The sequence below is a fragment of the Leptodactylus fuscus genome, chromosome 1, assembly GCF_031893055.1.
Source record: "Leptodactylus fuscus isolate aLepFus1 chromosome 1, aLepFus1.hap2, whole genome shotgun sequence".
Taxonomy (NCBI): Eukaryota; Metazoa; Chordata; class Amphibia; order Anura; family Leptodactylidae; genus Leptodactylus; species Leptodactylus fuscus.
The window spans coordinates 353602967-353617206 of record NC_134265.1 but is presented as its reverse complement, the minus strand read 5'-3'; the positions used below and the strand labels follow the sequence as shown (position 1 = coordinate 353617206).

At 41.1% G+C, this 14240-nt stretch overlaps 1 non-coding gene and 1 pseudogene across 1 annotated transcript; one reads left to right on the top strand and one right to left on the bottom strand.

Annotated features, from left to right (window-relative positions):
• Positions 1-8334: 8334 nt before the first annotated feature.
• On the bottom strand, positions 8335-8427 carry LOC142190923 (U6 spliceosomal RNA; annotated as a pseudogene).
• Positions 8398-8500, top strand: LOC142190911 (U6 spliceosomal RNA). Its single transcript, XR_012714557.1, has one exon. It is a non-coding gene; the product is annotated as a U6 spliceosomal RNA (small nuclear RNA).
• Positions 8501-14240: the final 5740 nt, after the last annotated feature.

Here is a 14240-nt window from a genome sequence, read left to right as displayed (position 1 = left end):
CTCCTGTCCAGTTTCTCGGGCAAGAAACGGAAACCTACAAAGCGTAGACCAGGCGCTGGTGCCAGGCGCCCTTATCTGTTTCCCCACTAATGAACACTTTTAATTAAGCATTAGAATAACTGCTAACTGCAGAGATTAGTGGTTAAGAATGATTGGTTTTGCCACTACTGTATTGAGAAATAGCCTGTAATTTTATACTGGGAACAAAATGGCGAAAATGTTCCTAATTTGTTTCCCCACTGATGAACATCTTTAACCCCTTAAGAGGAATAGGGCAGGGCGGCGCTCACAGGTCCAATAGATTTTATTAATAAGAAGAATTGCAATTAATGTAAAGCGTTTGCCTTTATTGTCCTGGATAAACTGCATTTAGAGTTTAGTTCTGGTCTCACCAGTATAATATAACATTTGGGGAAGAATATGCAGCCTAAAATCCCAACACTGGATGATATTATAGCAAATATTTCTACCAGAACTGTATTTTTCCCAGTAACACTCATATAGGCCGGGATAAAAGCCACCCAGACACTGCAGACAACCAGCATGCTGAAGGTGATGTTTTTGGCCTCATTAAAACTATCTGGTAAATTTCTGGCCAGGAAAGCCACAATGAAACTAACAGCGGCAAGTAGTCCCATATAGCCCAGGAGTATGGAGAAGGCCAGCATGGAGCCTTCATTACACTGAAATATAATCTTGTCCTGGTATAAGTGAGTGTTCATTTCTGGGAATGGAGGAGAAGTAGATAACCAAATGATACTAAGCAAAACCTGAAGGAATGAACAGAAGAAGACCACACAGTTTGTAGCTTTCACATCAATAAATTTCCTCCAGGAACTTCCAGGTTTGGTGACTTTGAAGGCCGTGTAGACCAGGATGGTTTTAGTCAGAATAGAAGAGATCACTACTGAGAAAATGATCCCAAATGAGGTCTGACGGAGCATACAGGAGACATGTGTAGGACGACCCAGGAACAGAAATACACAGAGGAAACTCAACATGATGGAAGCCAGGAGAATGAAGCTCAGGGTTTGGTTATTGGCTCTGACCACTGGAGTGTCTCGGAATAGAATGAAGATCCCCAAGATTATAGAGGTTTTAAAAAAACACAATATAGAAATTATGGAGACTGTAAGAACTGCGGAGTCATTTTTGTAGGACAAAAATTCTATAGGTTTTGGTACACACTGATTCATGTCATTTGGCCATTGATCTTCTGGACACTTGTGGCATGATCCACTGTCTACAAAAAGAGAAATCAAACAGTTATGGAAAACAGGCCTACGCTCTAGAAAATAAATTCAGTAAAAGTGGTAGAAGATCATCAGTAAGTACTTTTGCAATTTTAGTGGTGGTGACGGTAACAATTACAGAATTATCACAATTAGAAGATAAAAACTTTGGTTAAGAATTTTTACCTGTTTTATTGGATATTTCTCCCTCTGAACATTCCAAACACACAAAGCAGCATTTATGTATTCCCGGCTTTATGGCTCTTTTGTAACCTGGAGGACACTGCTCAGAACATGTAGAGACCGGGAACTGTTATATAGAATCAGAAATAGGGAAATATGGGAAGTGGAAGGAAAATCATTGTTACTGATATTATTAGAAGAGAGATCCAAGATATGGCCGGGCCTTCTATCACTCAGGACATACTCTGAAAGACATCGTCTAAGCCCCCCCAGTTATATTTTTTTATTATCCCCAACCCTTAAGTACAGCGAATACTGGAGTATAATGAAGGGGAGATCACTCCTGTTCTTCAGTTTCTTTAGCTTTCAAATGGGTCTTCCTACTGGTCATTTGATTGACTCACATTTTGGCTCAGGCCGCATATTGTGAAAAAGCTGTTTTTTGTTTTTTTGGTTTTTTTTTGCAAATTCTACTGCATTTTTTGAGCCAAAGCCAAGACTAACGTCATAAGAAATAAAAAAAAATATATAGCAAGATTTTCTCGGCTGAAAGGAAACTTTTTCTCTACTTTTCCTTTCTTGATTATCAACATAGTCGAATCTCCAAGAGAAGGGATATTATGGAGAAAGGAGCTGTTCAAAAAGTAGCAAAGGAAGAACATCTGCTAGAAGATAGGGGTAATATGGAAAGAAGAGCAAAGATGAAGAGACAAGACGCAGAGAGGTACTGAAGATGGAGATCTGTTGTACGTGTAACTGATCGGTCAGAAATTCAAGGAGTTTCATATCTGTAACTCCGTCTATGTCCTCGCTGGCTTACTCTTTTTCTCTATCTCCACCTGTACTATCTCTGGTTCCTCCTACTGTTGTTAGGTTACAGTGTCAGTGTATAGAAAAGAGAAAGAGAGCGCTCATAGGGTAATAACATTTAAGTAGTACCAAACCAGGTACAAGTAGTACCAGACCAAGTACAAGTAATATCAGGCCAAGTAAAAGTAGTACCAGACCAAGTACATGTAGTAGCAGACCAAGTACATGTAGTACCAGACCAAGTACAAGTAGTACCAAACCAAGTACAAGTAATACCAGACCAAGCAAAGGTAAAACCAGGCCAAGTACAAGTAGTACCAAACCAAGTACAAGTAGTACCAGACCAAGTACATGTAGTAGCAGACCAAGTACATGTAGTACCAGACCAAGTACAAGTAGTACCAAACCAAGTACAAGTAATACCAGACCAAGCACAAGTAAAACCAGGCCAAGTACAAGTAGTACCAAACCAAGTACAAGTAGTACCAAACCAAGTACAAGTAGTACCAGGCCAAGTACAAGTAGTACCAAACCAAGTACAAGTAGTACCAAACCAAGTACAAGTAGTACCAAACCAAGTACAAGTAGTACCAAACCAAGTACAAGTAGTACCAAACCAAGTACAAGTAGTACCAGGCCAAGTACAAGTAGTACCAGACCAAGTACAAGTAGTACCAAACCAAGTTTCCCATGTGCAGTAAGGATGCTGCCATGCCAGGATTCCACCAGATTCCTCACCCTTCTGGTCCGGATGGGTAAGATGTAGATGGAGCAATGTAAAAGATCTTCCAGGGTGGCTCCAGTGCAAAAACCTCTTTTTCTGAACACACCCCAAACCCCTTTATGGATTAAGAGGTAGAAGCTACACATTTTGGGCTACTCAAACCCCTTTTTTTGGACTGATTCTACTTTACTGACCCTTTGTATGTGACTTTTGCCTGTTTTTTAGCTCTCCGTCCTGACATTTTGGTTTGTTTTTCCATCTTATACATCTGTTTCTATCCCCCTGGTGCTTTGCACTGATGTCTTTCTGCCACTTATTAAGGGACCACAAATAATTACGGTACGTGTACATACAGTGTTATATACAGCCCATGGATTAATAATTCTGGAGCATCAGAATTTTGTATGGGCCTGTAGACTTGTCATTCCTTCTGAAAAATGTATGAAGGAATAGAGGAATGAAGAGAAGAAGAGCTGACAGACTCTCTACAAAAGAAAGGATATCATAGATCATAATTTTTGCATTAAAAAACAATTAGAAAAAAATATTACATCAGAATGTTTCCAATGTATTGTGACGTTATAGAACTCCAGCTGATTTCCTTCTTGAGATGAGACATTGAAATGGCCGACACTACTGAAGACCAGCGCTGTTCTAGTAGGACTTGCATAGTTAAGGATGTGATAGATTGTAGACATTTCTCCCTTCTCATTAAACCGGACATCTTCTCCATATGGATCTGTAAAACGGACTCTTCTTAGGTACTAGGAGAATGAGAGATACTGCACGTTACATGGAATTGGTATGGAAATATTACTCCTAATAGGATTTCATGCAGCAAGTTTATCATGTCACAGGGTTTCCATAAGTGATTCCATATAGTAGATTATAAGGAATTATTGCCTGAGTTATAGAAGAGAACTGCAGAGTCAGGGAAGAGTTATATTCTAGAAAGAAAGAAGAATTATAAAGGAAAAGATACACAGAATGGTCTAAATATTACACTTTAGTCATCACCATCATCACCACTTGTTCCTCCAACTCCTGTTCCCCAATGTCTTCCTTCCAGACAACAGCAATATGCGGCCAGTCATCCGGCGGATCTGCAACTTAACTCATAACTCGTGACTATGCTGCTAGTGGTTCAGTCACTGCGTACAACATAGTGGATTCCACTGATTGGTGGGGGATACAGAGCCACTATTATTTCTCTAGGATCTCTAGGAAAGCTTTATATCTGGGCCTTTCCTTGGATACATCAGCCTGGGAAAAGTGCAGGTCAACATCAACATGCGTACCAGCCATTATGGACAAGGACAATAGATAGCCCTCATGGCCCATTTAGGTCAATGTTTTGAGTGGCAGCGGCCACAATCCAGGAACATGGCAAGGCCAGGTGCTAGTCCCACCCCAATTGTGTATAGGCCCATCCACCTCGATAGATCATCCTCTCTGGACCATATCCCTCCATCATTCTCACAAGGGAAGAGCTTTACTTTTGCCCCTCCGCATACCACCTTGTCTTATATGTGTAAGGTCAGTCACTGCAATTTGGTTTTACAAGTAATGAGCCTGGATCAAAGAAGACACTGTGGCCTGCAGAACATATCCATTATATGGCTCCAACTCCATCTGGAAAGTGTTGCTGTGCTGAAGAGAGGTCCAATAACACATTGTTTCTGTTTGGCGCATGTCCTTATTCTAGTGATTCGCTGCTTTATTAACCGATATAGTGGCTTAAAACATCTTTTTATATTTACAGCAACAAAACAGTCTTCCTTTGCAACACCTTATCTGCAACATTATCACTCAGTAGGACTCCACCTTCAACAAGCTGGAGCCTTTGCATGAGGAGCAGAAGGTGTTCAATGATTATTGCATGTAGCAGATCACAGGGACAATGTATTACTTTGAGATACATCATTGGAGGCTCATGCGGGAAGAGTGTTGTCTTCTTAACCCATTGGAAAAGCCACCGTATTTCACAGGCGTCCATAAGCCAAACATCTAAATTTGCGTTACAAAGGCCAAACAGCGCTCCTTCACTTCTGTGCCCAGATGTGAGCCTAAACTGCAGTTTGTCTGCCTATATGACTTTTTGTCTCTGATATAGCCCACTTAATTGTGTCATATGTGTGTTTTCATGTCCATGTGAAAGTGCTAGAAAATAGAGATGAGCGAACACTAAAATGTCCGAGGTTCGAAATCCGATTCGAACAGCCGCACACTGTTCGACTGTTCGAATGGATTTCGAACCCCATTATAGTCTATGGGGGAAAAAAAATTCGATAAAACTATACTTACCAAGTCCACAAGTGACGGTCGGGCTGGATTCTCCTTGAAGTCTTCTCCCGGCGCAGCGCTCCTGTGGCGTCTTCCGGCTAGAATCAACTCTGCCTAGGCATCGGGGCCTAGGCAGAGCCGACTGCGCATGTGCGGTCGGCTCTGCCCGGCCCGACGCCTGAGCAGAGCCGACTGCGCATGCGAGGGCATGCCGGTGCATGCTCAGTCGGCTCTGCCTAGGCCGGATGCCTAGGCAGAGTGAATTCCAGCCGGAAGACGCCGCGAGGACGCTGCACGGAGAAGACTTCTAAAGGTAAGAGAAGAACCATGTATAGCATTCTGCCAATCAACGCTGGTTCTGCATCGAACCTTAAACTTCGAACAGCTAGTAGTGTTCAATCGAGTACGAGTATTTTGAATACTGCAGTATTCGATCGAACACCTACTCGATCGAACACTACTCGCTCATCTCTACTAGAAAGCTTTCCTGGTATGTGCCCCAATGGTGGGGATGTCAGTGCCGTTAGTTTGATATCTCTCCACTGTCAAAAGGGCATTCCTCATTGCTCAGAGCCATTAGTACTTGTCCATAGACTTGTGCTGTAGGGGTGTTGCTCACAGCTGAGCGATGACTCTGAACTGTGAGGAACACTCTTCTGACAGTGGGAGGATATCAGTGCCGAAACTAACAGCACTGATCTCTCCACCACCAGGGAACATACTAGGAAAGTTGACAGTGTTCTAAGTTCAGTGCACTATGGCTTTCTAGCGGTATATAACACCGCCCTTTCATGAGGACATGGAAGGTCCTCTTTAAATTGCTGTTAGGGCATAAAGCTGGGCCTAGAATTTAAAGCAGTCGGCTCTCTTTCAGTGATGTCATGCGCCTGGCGTCATGGGCATGTGACATGAGCATGCTAAGCACCATGACGTCATGATATTTGGTGCGCCCATGTGACTGCTATGGCCCAATCACAGGCCTCCGCAATGACTCCAAGTGCATAATGTCACCAGCAGAACAGCAGATGCCGTGATGACGTCCAAAAGAGGTGAGGAAGGTGAGCCCCATCATGACCACATATGAGGTTTAACCAACTCTGGGCTGACTTTTCTTCTTTAACCCTTTGTGAAAATGAAAAGTCTGAAGCTTAAATGGTGAATTGAATATGTGACATGGCTGTGGGATGAAAATGCTCACTATACCTTTTGATAATTTCTCTGGGGGTTTAGTTTCCAAAATGGGGTGACATTTGGCGGTTTTTATTGTATTGGTACAGCAAGGGTTCTGTAGATAAGACATGGCATTCCAAAACTATTCCAGCAAAATCTAGTTTTCCTACGCCGGTGTAGCTCATTCCTTTTGGCATAAGGGGTATTGTAGTATATAGGGCAGAATGGTGGCTCAGTGGCTAGCACTGAACCCTTGCAGCGCTGGAGTCCTAGGTTCAAATCCTGCCAAGGGCAACATCTGCAAGGAGTTTATATGTTCTCCCCGTGTTTGCGTGGGTTTCCTCCGGGTACTCCGGTTTCCTCCCACACACCAATACATACTGATAGGGAATGTAGATTGTGAGCCCTATATGGGACAGTGACTGACAATGTCTGTAAAGCGCTGCGGAATATGATGACGATATATAAGTAAGCATAATAAATAAATAAAAAATTTCATAAATTGTGTGACAAATCTTCTTGAGCAATGTGTTTTCCCTTTATGGTGATGTGACAGCTGTGTCTGACTGATGTTGGCGTTGTGATTCTGAGAAAGGTATCCTATATCACATTTGGTAGGAGTGCAATGTTCTCAGGACTTTCTGGGATGCTGTGTTCGCCCTATATGCTAAGATGCGTAGTCGAACCATCGCAACAACCCCCCGAGTGGCCCTTCTTTCAGTTATTCCTGGCAGGATCTCAGTGGTAAAGAAGGATCTCCTGCGACACTTTCTCACGGCTGCCAGAACCGCCATTCAAAGGCATTGGCGGAGCACTATTAAACCCTCCCTGGTTGAATTTTTGCAGGAGAATGGAGGCCCTGTTGGTGGAGGATTCCCCTGATCCTTACTGGTTGTCCTGAGTTCCATTCCCTCCCTTATTTTTCCTCCTGATTGTTGTTTCCATTGTGTGTTCCGTTTGTTTGTTTGTCCCCATTTATTTGAAGATTTATTTGTTTTTATGGTCTCATTCACCTGGACTTACCGCCCCTGTGTTATTATATTGCGTTCTATATTGTTAAATAAATATAAATGATCACCTTTTGCAGTTGAATCTCTTTGTATTTGTCTTTGGTATTTCCGGACATTTGTATTTGCATCTCATGTAGAGAATGTGCCATGGCATAGACAGACTTATACACTAGGTAAGTGATTCCAAACATCTCTGTATCATATAAATTGTTACTAAGTTCTCCTAACTTATTAGTTCTGTTACATTCATGAAGATGAACGGAATGGAATCTCAGACGAATATTTTTAATAGGATCTGAGGTTAAGCAATGAAACGTATATGCTAAGATATTCTCCAGTATAACGTCATGTGGGCGATTTATTGGACTGATATCTTGTAGGAATCTTTTTAGATCTGGCATCATCTTTATAGGGGGTGAGAATACCAGACTGCCATGTAATGCGGGTTTTTTAATACCAGGTACAATTGTATTGAATGCGATCCAGCCTGCCGGTACAATGTATGTCTTCTCATTGGCTTTAAAGATTTCCAACTGCATAAAAACAGAAACATAGAAAGAAAACTTTCCACAAATTACAACAACTTGTGAAGTTGAGTTATAAAGAATACTTGAAGTTTCAAGAACATTAGATTTTTGTTCTACTACATCATATATTGTAATGCTAAACTCAACACAGATCTCATATTGAGCAGCCATTGTCTTTAACTCCTGGCTCTGCTTGTCACCAACATCATCATCAGATTTAATAACCCCGATCCATGTCCAGTTATAATGTCTCAGTAAGAGAACAATGGCCAGAATTTGGGTGGAGAAATTAGGAAGTGCTTGGAAGAACGATGGGAAGAGTCTTAAAGTGCTCAGAATAGGATCCACCGCACCATAACTGATCTGATAATACAGGAACAATTCATAACATAATTATTATTACTGCACGCTTCACAAATTTGCATGTCATCCTTGCGCAGGGATCATGCTGATCTTCTCTACTTCGGCAGCACCTATACTAAGATTGGAATGATACAGAGAAGATTAGCATGAACCCTGTGCAAGGATGACACGCAAATTCATGAAGTGTTCCATATTACACTGCAGTTAATACTTTCTACCACATCATAAATAACACAGTATATGTCAGTTCTGCTGTTTGGGATGAACAACATCATACAGTGATTGCATCTTCTACAGTAAACAAAAGCTATTTTTATTAGGTTATGTTCACATGGAGGAATAAAAGAGAGCTCTTTCCCCAAATACTACTTCAATCGCAGACTAGACTCATATGAATGGGCCAAATCTGCAGAATTTCTCACATCACAGGTTCTGTGAAGGAATCAGTCACTAAACCTTTAAACAGGACGGTTATTTTTAGGCAGCCTGCTTGCATTAGAGAGCTAGAAATTAAATAGATAGGTTCCTAGGAGCCCTGACAGTGTCATACACCATGTTTTATAGATAGGTTCCTAGGAGCCCTGACAGTGTCATACACCATGTTTTATAGATAGGTTCCTAGGAGCCCTGACAGTGTCATACACCATGTTTTATAGATAGGTTCCTAGGAGCTCTGACAGTGTCATACACTATGTTTTATAGATAGGTTCCTAGGAGCTCTGACAGTGTCATTCACTATGTTTTATAGATAGGTTCCTAGGAGTCCTGACACTGTTATACACTATGTTTTATAGATAGGTTCCTAGGAGCTCTGACAGTGTCATACACTATGTTTTATAGATAGGTTCCTAGGAGCTCTGACAGTGTCATACACTATGTTTTATAGATAGGTTCCTAGGAGCCCTGACAGTGTCATACACTATGTTTTATAGATAGGTTCCTAGGAGTCCTAACAGTGTCCTACAGTATGTTTTATAGATAGGTTCCTAGGATCCCTGACAGTATTCTACACTATGTTTTATAGATAGGTTCCTAGGAGTCCTGACAGTATTCTACACTTTGTTTTATATATAGGTTCCTAGGAGTCCTGACAGTGTTCTATACTATGTTTTATAGATAGGTTCCTAGGAGCCCTGAAAGTGTTCTACACTATGTATTATAGATAGGTTCCTAGGAGCCCTGACAGTGTTCTACACTATGTTTTATAGAAAGGTTCCTAGGAGCCCTGACAGTGTTATACACTATGTTTTATAGATAGGTTCCTAGGAGCCCTGACAGTATTCTACACTATGTTTTATAGATAGGTTCCTAGGAGTCCTGACAGTGTTATACACTATGTTTTAAAGATAGGTTCCTAGGAGCCCTGACAGTGTTCTACACTATGTTTTATATAGAGGTTCCTAGGAGCCCTGACAGTGTTCTACACTATGTTTTATAGATGGGTTCCTAGGAGCCCTGACAGTGCTCTACACTATGTTTTATAGATAGGTTCCTAGGAGCCCTGACAGTATTATACACTATGTTTTATAGATAGGTTCCTAGGAGCCCTGACAGTGTTATACACTATGTTTTATAGATAGGTTCCTAGGAGCCCTGACAGTATTATACACTATGTTTTATAGATAGGTTCCTAGGAGCCCTGACAGTGTACTACACTATGTTTTATAGAGAGGTTCCTAGGAGCCCTGACAATGTGCTACACTATGTTTTATAGATAGGTTCCTAGGAACCCTGACAGTGTTCTATACTATGTTTTATATAGAGGATCCTAGGAGCCCTGACAGTGTGCTACACTATGTTTTATAGATAGGTTCCTAGGAGCCCTGCCAGTATTCTACTCTATGTTTTATAGATAGGTTCCTAGGAGCCCTGACAGTGCTATACACTATGTTTTATAGATAGGTTCCTAGGAGCCCTGACAGTATTATACACTATGTTTTATAGATAGGTTCCTAGGAGCCCTGACAGTGTTATACACTATGTTTTATAGATAGGTTCCTAGGAGCCCTGACAGTATTATACACTATGTTTTATAGATAGGTTCCTAGGAGCCCTGACAGTGTCATACATTATGTTTTATAGATAGGTTCCTAGGAGCCCTGACAGTGTACTACACTATGTTTTATAGAGAGGTTCCTAGGAGCCCTGACAATGTGCTACACTAGTTTTTATAGATAGGTTCCTAGGAACCCTGACAGTGTTCTATACTATGTTTTATATAGAGGTTCCTAGGAGCCCTGACAGTGTGCTACACTATGTTTTATAGATAGGTTCCTAGGAGCCCTGCCAGTATTCTACTCTATGTTTTATAGATAGGTTCCTAGGAGCCCTGACAGTGTACTACACTATGTTTTATAGATAGGTCCCTAGGACCCCTGACAGTGTACTACACTATGTTTTATAGATAGGTTCCTAGGAGCCCTGACATTATTCTACACTATGTTTTATAGATAGGTTCCTAGGAGCCCTGACAGTACTATACACTTTGTTCTATAGACAGGTTCCTAGGAGCCCTGACAGTGTTATACACTATGTTTTATAGATAGGTTCCTAGGAGCCCTGATGGTGTTCTATACTATATTTTATATACAGGTTCCTAGGAGCCCTGACAGTGTGCTACACTATGTTTTATAGATAGGTTCCTAGGAGCCCTGACAGTGTACTACACTATGTTTTATATAGAGGTTCCTAGGAGCCCTGACAATTTGCTACACTATGTTTTATAGATAGGTTCCTAGGAGCCCTGACAGTGTACTACACTATGTTTTATAGATAGGTCCCTAGGACCCCTGACAGTGTACTACACTATGTTTTATAGATAGGTTCCTAGGAGCCCTGACAGTACTATACACTTTGTTCTATAGACAGGTTCCTAGGAGCCCTGACAGTGTTATACACTATGTTTTATAGATAGGTTCCTAGGAGCCCTGATGGTGTTCTATACTATATTTTATATACAGGTTCCTAGGAGCCCTGACAGTGTGCTACACTATGTTTTATAGATAGGTTCCTAGGAGCCCTGACAGTGTACTACACTATGTTTTATATAGAGGTTCCTAGGAGCCCTGACAATTTGCTACACTATGTTTTATAGATAGGTTCCTAGGAGCCCTGACAGTGTTATATACTATGTTTTATATAGAGGTTCCTAGGAGCCCTGACAGTGTGCTACACTATGTTTTATAATAGGTTCCTAGGAGCCCTGACAGTGTTCTACTCTATGTTTTATAGATAGGTTCCTAGGAGCCCTGACAGTGTGCTGCACTATGTTTTATAGATAGGTTCCTAGGAGCCCTGACAGTGTACTACACTATGTTTTATAGATAGGTTCCTAGGAGCCCTGACAGTGTACTACACTATGTTTTATATATAGGTTTCTAGGAGCCCTGACATTATTCTACACTATGTTTTATAGATAGGTTCCTAGGAGCCCTGACAGTGTTCTACACTATGTTTTATATATAGGTTTCTAGGAGCCCTGACATTATTCTACACTATGTTTCATAGATAGGTTTCTAGGAGCCCCGACAGTGTCATACATTATGTTTTATAGATAGGTTCCTAGGAGTCCTAACAGTGTCCTACACTATGTTTTATAGATAGGTTCCTAGGATCCCTGACAGTGTTCTACACTATGTTTTATAGATGGGTTCCTAGGAGCTCTGACAGTGTTATACACTATGTTTTATAGATAGGTTCCTAGGAGCCCTGACAGTGTCATACACTATGTTTTATAGATAGGTTCCTCGGAGTCCTGACAGTATTCTACACTATGTTTTATAGATAGGTTCCTAGGAGCCCTGACAGTGTTCTACACTATGTTTTATATAGAGGTTCCTAGGAGCCCTGACAGTGTTCTACACTATGTTTTATAGATAGGTTCTTAGGAGCCCTGACAGTGCTCTACAATATGTTTTATAGATAGGTTCCTAGGAGCACTGACAGTATTATACACTATGTTTTATAGATAGGTTCCTAGGAGCCCTGACAGTGCTCTACACTATGTTTTATAGATAGGTTCCTAGGAGCACTGACAGTATTATACACTATGTTTTATAGATAGGTTCCTAGGAGTCCTGACAGTGTTCTACACTATGTTTTATAGATAGGTTCCTAGAACCCTCGACAGTGTACTACACTATGTTTTATAGATAGGTTCCTAGGAGTCCTGACAATGTGCTACACTATGTTTTATAGATAGGTTCCTAGGAACCCTGACAGTGTTCTATACTATGTTTTATATAGAGGTTCCTAGGAGCCCTGACAGTGTGCTACACTATGCTTTATAGATAGGTTCCTAGGAGCCCTGCCAGTATTCTACTCTATGTTTTATAGATAGGTTCCTAGGAGCCCTGACAGTGCTATACACTATGTTTTATAGATAGGTTTCTAGGAGCCCTGACAGTGTACTACACTATGTTTTATAGATAGGTTCCTAGGAGCCCTGACATTATTCTACACTATGTTTTATAGATAGGTTCCTAGGAGCCCTGACAGTATTATACACTTTGTTCTATAGACAGGTTCCTAGGAGCCCTGACAGTGTTATACACTATGTTTTATAGATAGGTTCCTAGGAGCCCTGACAGTGTTCTATACTATGTTTTATATAGAGGTTCCTAGGAGCCCTGACAGTGTGCTACACTATGTTTTATAGATAGGTTCCTAGGAGCCCTGACATTATTCTACACTATGTTTTATAGATAGGTTCCTAGGAGCCCTGACAGTATTATACACTTTGTTCTATAGACAGGTTCCTAGGAGCACTGACAGTGTTATACACTATGTTTTATAGATAGGTTCCTAGGAGCCCTGACAGTGTTCTATACTATGTTTTATATAGAGGTTACTAGGAGCCCTGACAGTGTGCTACACTATGTTTTATAGATAGGTTCCTAGGAGCCCTGACAGTGTTATACACTATGTTTTATAGATAGGTTCCTAGGAGTCCTGACAGTGTTCTACACTATGTTTTATAGATAGGTTCCTAGAAGCCCTGACAGTGTACTACACTATGTTTTATATAGAGGTTCCTAGGAGTCCTGACAGTGTTCTACACTATGTTTTATAGATAGGTTCCTAGGAGCCCTGACAATGTGCTACACTATGTTTTATAGATAGGTTCCTAGGAACCCTGACAGTGTACTACACTATGTTTTATAGATAGGGTCCTAGGAGCCCTGACAGTGTTCTACACTATGTTTTATAGATAGGTTCCTAGTAGCCCTGACAGTGTTCTATTCTATGTTTATAGATAGGTTCCTAGGAGCCCTGACAGTGTTCTACACTATGTTTTATAGATAGGTTTCTAGGAGCCCTGACAGTGTACTACACTATGTTTTATACATAGGTTTCTAGGAGCCCTGACAGTGTCCTACACTATGTTTTATAGATAGGTTCCTAGGAGCCCTGACAGTATTATACACTATGTTTTATAGATAGGTTCCTAGGAGCCCTGACAGTGTACTACACTATGTTTTATAGAGAGGTTCCTAGGAGCCCTGACAATGTGCTACACTTTGTTTTATAGATAGGTTCCTAGGAACCCTGACAGTGTTCTATACTATGTTTTATATAGAGGTTTCTAGGAGCCCTGACAGTGTGCTACACTATGTTTTATAGATAGGTTCCTAGGAGCCCTGCCAGTATTCTACTCTATGTTTTATAGATAGGTTCCTAGAAGCCCTGACAGTGTACTACACTATGTTTTATATAGAGGTTCCTAGGAGCCCTGACAATGTGCTACACTATGTTTTATAGATAGGTTCCTAGGAACCCTGACAGTGTTCTATACTATGTTTTATATAGAGGTTCCTAGGAGCCCTGACAGTGTGCTACACTATGCTTTATAGATAGGTTCCTAGGAGCCCTGCCAGTATTCTACTCTATGTTTTATAGATAGGTTCCTAGGAGCCCTGACAGTGCTATACACTATGTT